The 9658-nt window shown below is 44.8% G+C and overlaps 1 protein-coding gene across 1 annotated transcript in view; it reads left to right on the top strand.

Moving 5' to 3' along the window:
* Window positions 1-5913: 5913 nt before the first annotated feature.
* The window catches only part of Plcd4 (phospholipase C delta 4), a 25586-nt gene continuing 21841 nt past the window's right edge, over window positions 5914-9658 (top strand). Inside the window, exon 1 of the mRNA XM_029538476.1 lies at window positions 5914-5982. The gene's annotated coding sequence lies outside the window, so the exon portion shown is untranslated. The remainder of the gene's footprint in view (window positions 5983-9658) is intronic.

A 9658-nucleotide genomic window follows, 5' to 3' on the forward strand; every position in this document is an offset into this window, starting at 1 on the left:
AAAGTGAGTTCCAGGACAGCCAGGGCTATACAGAGAAACCCTGTCTGGAAAAAAAACAAAAAACAAAAAACAGAACAAAACAAAACAAAAAGTATTTGTTGTAGGGTGGAGAGATGGCTCAGTGATTATAAGCTCTGGCTGTTCTTCCAAAGGACCTTGATTTGATTCCCAGCACCCATGTGTTCCTCAACTGTTTGTAACTCCAGTTCCAGGAGAACTGACTCCTGAGGCACCAAGCATACACATACACAGACATACATGCAGGCAAAACATTCATACTCATAAAGTAAAAATGTTATATGTATGTGCATGTTCTCTGAAAGGGTTTCTTAGTGAAGCCCTAGTTGACCTGGAACTAGCTCTATAGACTAAGCTGGCCTTAAATTCACAGAGATCCACCTACCCTTGCCTCCCAAATGCTGAAATTAAAGGCATACACCATTACCGATATTTTATAAGAAAACAATACTGTTGCTTTTGCAGAGAACCTGGATTCAACTCCCACACCCACACATCAGCTAACAGCCATCCTTAACTCAGGTTCCAAGGGATCAAATGTTCCACATAATTAAAATATAATACATAATTTAAAATGATAAATTTAAGTTTTTTAAATAAAAAAAGGAAATAAGTTATATCTACAAGGACATCAAATGACATAGGAGACTTTACACTGAAAAGTGACCATTCCTTTGAAAGATGAGTTGAAGCCTGGAGGAATGACTTGGCTGTAAAGAGCACCAGCTGCCCTTCCAAAGGAACTGGGATCAATTTCCAGCACCCATATGGCAGCTTACAGCTGTAACTCAAGTTCCAGGGATCCAACCAACCCCCTCACACAGACACATGCGGGCAAAACACCAATGCACGTAAAATAAAAATAAGTTATTTTAAAATTTTTTAAAAAGGGAAGGTGAATGGGAGACAATGCACATCGGCCTGTGGATGCTCGTTGCTTCAAGGTGACCTGCTCCAACCCATCCTAAGTAAAGTTACACCACGTTTATTATTGTGAAAATTGACAAGTTGATTCTAAACATTTACCAAAACAGCCAAAGGTAATCTTGAGTAAAAATGTAATTAGCATTTGTAGTCCCAGGTTTCTTTAACTTTTAACCTTTTTGTAGACAGGACTCTCATAAGAATACCATATACGTATGCATGTTTGTGTCTTTTTCTGAAGTTTTTAATCAGTTTGGAATATTGTATCACATACCATTTCTTTTCCCAGCTATCATCTGGTTCTCTGGGATTTGTTTTTATACTCTTACCAGCTTCCCACTCGTCACTTAAAAAAGTGACAGAACTGAGGCATAGTTTCGTTGGAATGGAGGAGTAGTTACATCCTCTGGTGTTCTAAAATTATGTAGACTGACTTTTAGTTCTACAGGTAGTCCCACATTGATGGACTACTCCAATCTTTCCTGAACATGTTTGTGTGTATGGATGTGGTGTGTGTGGTGTGGTGTGGTGGGTGAGTGGGTGTGGTGGATGGGTGTGTGGTGGGTGTGGGTGTGGTGTGTGTGTGTGTTCATGTACACGAATGTGAGCTCAGGCATGGAGGTCGGAGAACAACCTCTAGCATCAGTTCTCACTGTCCCACCGTCCACCTTGTTTAAGGCAGTCTCTCTTCTGTGCACACCAGGCAAGCTGGCCCATGGACTTCTGGGGGTTCTCCTCTCTCCACTTCCCATCTCACCATTGAGTACTAGAATTAAATACTCATTACCCTACCAAGTTATACAGGAGCTTTGGGGATTCGAACTCCACTCAGCAGGCTTTTGTGACAAATGTTTACAGTTGGGCCATCTGAGATCCCACATTTTTTTTTTGACAGGGTCTCAATGATTTGGATAGACTCGCTGGTCAGCAAGCCCCAAAGATCATCCTGTCCCCACCTCCACAACTGTTCCTCAGTACCTGACATTTTTTGTGGATTCTGTGGATCCAAACTCAGGCCCTCATGTTTGCCCAGCAAGCACTTCACTGACTGAACCATCTCCCCAGCCCTGCAATCTAATATCTTGAGTTATCTTTTAACTACAAAAAGATGCTTTATTTTAGAAATCCGAGTTCAATTGAGTAGGCTAGGGATGGGGACTCAGATTTTCCAACACGAATGTCCTGAGCATCAGAAGAGTTTATGCCAAGAAGGGCATCTGGGAAGACACGGCTGGAAGACTCAATACCATTTTTGGGTCTCCCTATGGCACCTGCTACTTCATTTCAATTTAGGGCTTGTAGGCCTTTCCTGGGCATAGTTCCCAGAGAGTCCCTCTGCTGCTGCTGCTCCGATCAGGTTTCTGGATCTGTTAATAATAGAAAACAGTGGGGGAAGGGCCAGGATCTTTGCAGACACAGGAATTACCAAAGCAGACGAACAGTTCCTGTGCCAAAGCCTTGTTTGCTGCCTCTTGGATCTATTCAAATTCCTATGTTCTCTCCAGGAGCTAGCTTCCATCCAACAATTCTATTTATTTATTTATTTATTTATTTGTTTGTTTGTTTAACATTTATCCCCCCCCCGTGTGTGTGTGTGTGTGTGTGTGTGTGTGTGTGTGTGAGAGAGAGAGAGAGAGAGAGAGAGAGAGAGAGAGAACATGTGTGTGAGCATGTAGAAGTTAGAAGGCAACTTTAGAAGTTCTCTCCTCCCATGATGTGGCTCTTAGGTATCAAGTTATTCAAGTGGTCAGAACTGGCAGCAAGTCCTTGCCTTTCCCCACTGAGCCATCTCTCCAAGCCCCTTCGCAAGCATTCTTGGGAGCCAGACTAATCTTGTAAAATCTCTCATAGACTCTGCACCCAAATCAGAACCCAAACTGCGGAGCAATGGTAGATCGATCGGTAAGCCGGGCAGTGGTGGCGCACGCCTTTCATCCCTGCACTTGGGAGGCAGAGGCAGGCAGATTTCTGAGTTCGAGGCCAGCCTGGTCTACAGAGTGAGTTCCAGGATAGCCATGGCTACACAGAGAAACCCTGTCTGGAAAAAACAAAGAAAAAAGAAAAGAAAAGAAAGAGAATGAAAGAAAGAAGAAAAGGGAATGCAGAGACAAGTATCTGAGACCTGCTCTCTCCCAGAAAATCTAATGGGTAAAAGAGCCTTCCTTCCTACATCAGCCAGGAGCTTAAGCAACACTGAGCCAATGAGAGAGGGAAAGGGTGTCTAGTCCTGGCTAAGGGGAGGGATTTGGTGGAGGAGGAAGTTGAAAAAGGAGATTATGGTATCCGGCAGGTGGGGATGGGACCTCTGCTATGTCAAATCTGAAATTGATGGCTTATAATTTGATGTCCCTATCCGTCCTGCTCCCCAGGGATGGCTTCCCTTTTAATGTCTACCTTCCCTTTGGACTCTGCTTTCTGCTACCAAAGCCTGCTCTAAGAAGGAGCGTGGTGCATGCCTATATCCCATCCAGAGGGCTCTGGGATTCAGAGTCATCCCTAGCTACATATTAAGTTCAAGAGCAGCCTTGGCTATACTATCATTGATCCTATCTTTTAAGGGGGAGGAGAAATGGCTCAGTGGTTAAGGGCACCAACTGCTCTTCCAGAGGTCCTGAGTTCAAATCCTAGCAACCATATGGTGGCTCACAACCATCTGTAATGGGATCTGATGCCCTCTTCTGGTGTGTCTGAAGATAGCTATAGTGTACTCATATAAATAAAATTAAATACATATTTTAAAAAAAGAATTAGATTTAAAAAAAAAAACAACAAACCTGCTGTCAAACAAACAGACAACAAACATATAGTCAACCCAATCTCTGGGTTAATTAAGTAAAGCTATGAAGGCTCAGGGGTTCAAGCATGGTGGTTCACATGTCCATAGTCCTAACTTTTTTTGGAGGCTAAGATGGAGGTCTCAGGGATCTACTTGAGCCACAAGTTCAAGACCAGCCTGAGCAACATAAGGATACTCCCATCTCACACACAAAAAAATTAATTGCAGAGGCTTAAATCTCCTTCACTATAAACAATAATAGAAGCAATATAAACCTACAGGAAATGTATGACAGAAAATTATTTTTTAATGAAGGACCACCCCCACCCCTGTTAGTACTCAAGACTAAAATTAGATCAAGGCCAGCTATGCATTCATTCTACCACAAAGCCTTCCTAAAGTAATCTCGCTGGCTTTTGTAGCCATCATTTAAGAGGATTTTATTTTAATGGAACCTAAGACTTGGCTATCAATAACCACTAATAGCAGACTATTAGGTGGTTGAGAGGTATTTGAGAGAACTCTTAAGAGGCAGCCAGAACTCAAAACACTCAAAGTCATGTCCACCTCACAAAGCTAGTTCCCTCTGGGCTTGTGACTAAAATACATCACTGAAAAAGAACCTCACGGGAGTTCCATATATGTGCCCTACGTTCATGACTGCCTTAACTGCCATCCACTGGGTCAGAAAAGCCATGCTTCGAAATCTTCCCAAGGCACAGCAAAAGCTGAGCCCAGCTGTGATGCTTGGGAGTGGACAAGGGCAGGTTCTTTTCACTGCCAACACAGTCTCCAGTACTGTAGAAACTTCTAGTGCCTTAGTTTTTATTTGTGAAATAATGGGGTCATAACACCCTTTTCCTCTTCTAATCTGGTTGCCTTTTCTCCATCTTGGTTTCTGTGGCAGCTACCTATTCATTTACCCTTGGAAGGAGCTCGTTCCTTTATGAGAGCCCTGTCTCTCACTTTGCTCTGGTTATGTTGTTGTTGTTGTTACAAAGTTGGAATTTATTAAAAGATGTTTTTAACATTGATTTTTAAGTACAAAACAGAAAGGCAGAGGGAAGAAAGATACACAGGAGCATGGGTGTGGCCTTTCCTAAGAGTCTGAATACAGTGAGCTTGCTTCATCTCTATCCATACCTTTATTATGTGTGGCCAGAATGATAAGGGAGCAGGGTTGTGAGTTCAAGGCCAGCTGGGCTATATAGCCAGACTCCAACCTCATAAATAAATAGATATCCTGGCACTGAACAAATGATTACAAGAGAAAAGAGGACATTATGGTGTGTTGGGGAGGGGGCTCACAGCTGAGGATGTGGTTCAGTTGGCAAAGTGCGCACTATACACACAGATCTGTGTTTCATCCTCACCACCATTTAAACTGGCCACAGTGATACACACCTGAGTCTCAGCGCTCAAGAGGTGGAGGCAGGAGGATCTATAAGGTCATACCCAGCTACAAATCAAGTTTAAGAACATATCAAATTCAAGGTTAGTCTGGGCCACAAGAAACCCTGTCTCAAGAAACAGACAAACCGAAGCACCCACCATACACACACACACACACACACACACACACACACACACACACACACACACACGAGCTGTTTCACACACGCGCGCAGATACGACTGTCCCTTCAAGCTGCTGTCCCTTCCTTTCTCCCTGTCTTGCTCAGCTCCTGTATTTTCACAGACTCAGATTGATTGCCCTTTGGAGGCAGGATGCAGAAACACGGGAGCAAGCTGGTGGAAAGCGATACCATGGAGAGCAGCCAGATGAATTGAGGGCAAAAACAGCGGTATTCCACACAGACTCTGACCAGAATGAAAAGCAGTGATTCACAGCACACTGCAGTAAACAAGCTTGGCTTTCGCTCTGAGAACAATTGTGGGATTGGGGTCAGTAAGGGGTCCAGGTGGGGAGGCATCAAGATACAAGGCAGCCATGCTCCTCCTCCCTAGAGATGTGTTGCTATCAACCTCAATCCATTCCCTTAATCCTTTTCTGCCCCCCTCCCCCCAATTCCTCCTGTTGACCAGTGCCCTGGGCCTTTAAGAGTTGGATAGGCTGGACCTAGGAGAGCGCTCACACCTCTCCCCACCCCATTCCTCCTCTCTGGCTGTAACTCTGCCAGTTACAGCAGCAAACTGCAGTGGAGGGTGGAAGCAGTCAAGTGCAAAGGAGAAAAGGAGTCTTCTTATTCTCAGCGGAGAGCACTGAGGAGCTCGGAGGCGGCACAGGATTACTCTCCTTCCTAGGTAAGGGCCCTGAGCTCCAACCAACCTCTGGCCAAGCTGAGTCCTGCCTGAGTCCTAACTCAGCCCTACAGATGCATACCTGTATTAGGTTAAACTAGGCTCCTTTTCCCACCCTGACGCTCCACAGAGCCTCCCCCCACTCCCTTCCTGGTTCTCTCAAGTTTATCCTCTCTGCCTCTTAAAAACCATTTTCTTTCCGACTGTGTCAATCACCCTATTATAATGAAACCTCTTAGCTGTACGGGGCCCTGAGTGCTGAGCCGAGCCACTGGGTCTCAGGGGTGAATCCACCCCAGGAAGACAGGAGGCAGAATGAGAATAGATTCTCATCAATGAAGATGTATTAACAGACTGTTGAGGGTTACCAAAAGGGGGTGTTCAAAACTCATGAGACATTTGAACTCCTGGTAAGAAAGAGATAATTTTAAGATAAGCTTGGAAAGAGTCAGGGTTTGAGTTTATTCTGTGCTCTGGTTTTTGCCTGCTTAACAAGCCAAGGCAAGATCTTGGTACACTAGCAGGTTGTATGCCATGGGACTTTAAGGCCACAGACAACTGTTTGATCTATCTGTACTTGGGTTTTGGGCTCCCCAAGGTTGCCTTTGTGCCAGGACTGCTTATTAGGGTGCCCACTAAATATGCTCTCCTCATCTTTGGAAACTATAATTTGGCAAATTCTAAAATGCTCTCCTGGAGACAATTGATCTAGGCGTAAGTCTCTGGACTTGAGTCTTAAAGTTCTAACGTTCTAAGGGCTATGACCTGTGAGCAGAGCCATCCTATCCATTTTATATGAAACAGGTTAGCCATAACTTTTCAGAAGTGAGGACGTAGACAAAATAGCTCTCTTCTTTCCTGCCTCCTAGAAAGAAATTTGAGACAGGCTGACTTCCTACTATAATGTCACTGGCACATGGTGTTGACACTTCCAAACTCTGAGGGTCATATAAAGCTTCTTAGAAGTACAAGATCCCAAATATATGTATATGTGCTAATCTCCCCCCACCCTGAACCCAGGCCGCCCTCAAACTTCCTCTATAGTCAAGGGTGATCCTTGAACGCCCCGACCCTTCTGTTTGCACCTCCCATGTGTTAAGATTGCCACCGGGCCTGGCTGACCCAGTCTCTCTTACTTTTAGAATTTTATCCTTTGTGTCCTTGCTGGCGCCCCCTCTCCCAAACCCTCTATTTCTTCTCACCCCACTGCACCTGCATCCGTTGTAACCATCCTTCCTTTCAGACACCAGCAGGAACACCAACCTTGGAACACTTAGGTTCTAACACATTCTTTGGGCACTTTGTTTAGTCGGTCTCCTAGGATACAGGGGAAAATGAGGCTGAAAGGAGAGGCATGTTTCTGAGTGTCCAAATGAAAGTGCCCTCTCTCCTGGACTGTAGATTCGAAACCCTTAAAGGGGCTGAGAGCCAGGGCTATTGGGAATTAGTGAAGATAGAGGAGGGGAATGGCAGGAAAGGGTGATGGAGAAAGAGGAGGAGGAGGAGGTTAAGAAGAGAACACAAAAAGCTTGACTTGAGGGAGCAGAGAGGCTGGTGAGAGAGAAAGGAAAGGAAAGAGTGAGGCATGGGATGGGAAAGGCAAGACAATGGGAAGAAAAGGACGTTGTTTGGTGGGATGTAGGGGACCCAGAAGATGATGGAGTGGAGAGAAAGATCATCAGTGTCCCTCACCGACCGCAGGCCTTCCTTCAACATGCTTTCTGGAGAAGGTCCTTTCTAAGGGAAGAGTTGGTGAACTCTGCACCGGTTGTAGAGAGACCTGCAATCTATTGCAGTTGTGTCACTGAAAGACCCTGTCAGGACAGTCAGTCTTTCTTGTCTTCAGTCTGCTCCATGAAGCTCAGGTCTCGTATGCTGTGCGTTCCCCGAGGTGCTGCTGACACTCTTGGCCATACCCCACATAGATGCAAGCTAAAACCACTGCCCGCTCTTGAGTGGGGACAGGTTAGGGGAAAAAAAGAGGTAGCTTGTTTGTTGTGGTTTTTTTTTTTTTTTTTTTTTTTCTTCGAGACAGGGTTTCCCTGTCTGTACTGGAACTCAATTGATAGACCAGGCTGGCCTCGAACTCAGAAATCCACCTGCCTCTGCCTCCCAAGTGCTGGGATTAAAGGCGCACGCCACCACTGCCCAGCAAGAGGTAGTTTTTAAAGGCTGGCTTGGGAAACTGTTTTTGGATCCTGGGCTCTGTTCTCGGGTTTCCCATGTTCCAGGACATGTAAGGTTCCTGGACACAGGAACAGAAAAGGTAATTGTGTCTTCTTCCAACCCCAAGACCAACTACAGAGTTCTGTGCCTACAAGGTGGAAACTTCGATCTCAGGTCACCCTCAGCCCATTGTGGTCTGAGCAGCCAAGGAATTTAAGAGTGACCTGTTATTTTGTCCTCTGGTCTTCATACAACAGTTTTAAGCCATACAGAGATTCCAAATAGTGTTCCACATCTGGAAAAAGAGATGCTTTCTGTCCCTGAAGGAGCTCTTTGGGACCCTTCTTCCATCCAGAGGGCCCTTAGCTAGGAGCACATATTCAATTCTCCTCCTAAAATTGTCATAGCTGTTTCTCTCCTTTGCCCCTCACTCCTCTACCCCACTAGGGCGCCCTCTCTAGGTCTTCAAGCCACAGAAGGTACATTCTTGGTGACTCTCGTCCTCTCCTTAGGGTTACTGCTAGGTGTGGTGCTGTAGAAGCTCAGCACTTGGCAGAGGCAGGCAGATCTCTAAGGCCAGCCTGATCTACAGAGTCCCAGGACAGCCAGGGCTACAGAAGATACTTTGTCTCAAAAAAGAGTTACTCCTAACTAGGTGACTTTATAGGTCTTATTAAAGATGGACTGAAGAGCAGGACAGAGCGGCACACACCTTTAATCCAGCAATGGAGAGGCAGATGAAGGGGGAATCTCTGTGAGTTTGAGGCCAGCCTGGCCTACAAGGTGAATTGCAGGAGAGCCAGGGCTACAAGGAGAGACCCTGTCTCAAAAAAAGAAAAAAGAAAAAGAAGAAAAAAAGAAAAGAAAAGAAAGAAAGAAAAGGAAAGAAAGGATAATTAGGGTTCTAATATGCTGTGTGGCTACACAGGTCATATCACATCTTAGATTATTTGATTATTCTCTTGCTTATTCATCTGTTGGATGATACTTTAAAATGTATTGGTTTTATGTATCTGGGTATTTTTCCTGAATGCATGTATATGTGCCACTTGGTGCCCACTGAAGCCAGAAGATGTTGGATCTTTTGGGACTGGAGTTACAGATGGGTGTGAGCCACTGTAGCAGTGTTGGGAGTTGAACCCGACTTCTCTGGAAGAACAGCCAGTGCTCTCAAATACTGAGCCATCTCTCTAGTCCAAAACTGCATGATGCTTTAATGGAATGCTGACTAAAGGATCACTTTATAGATTTGGAGGGTTATTCTTTTTTCTTTTTTCTTTTTTCTTTTTCTGTGAGACAGGTCTCATATAACCCAGGTTGACCTAGAACTCATTAAGTGGCTGAGGCTAGCCTTGAGCGCCTAAAATTGAGATAACAGGCATGTTTCACAGGTAGCTACTTCCCCGAATTTTGAGGTTTTCTTCCTTTCTTTCTTTCTTTCTTTCTTTCTTTCTTTCTTTCTTTCTTTCTTTCTTTCTTCCTTCCTTCCTTCCTTCCTTCCTTCCTTTCTTTC

The sequence above is a fragment of the Mus pahari genome, chromosome 5, assembly GCF_900095145.1.
Source record: "Mus pahari chromosome 5, PAHARI_EIJ_v1.1, whole genome shotgun sequence".
Taxonomy (NCBI): domain Eukaryota; kingdom Metazoa; phylum Chordata; class Mammalia; order Rodentia; family Muridae; genus Mus; species Mus pahari.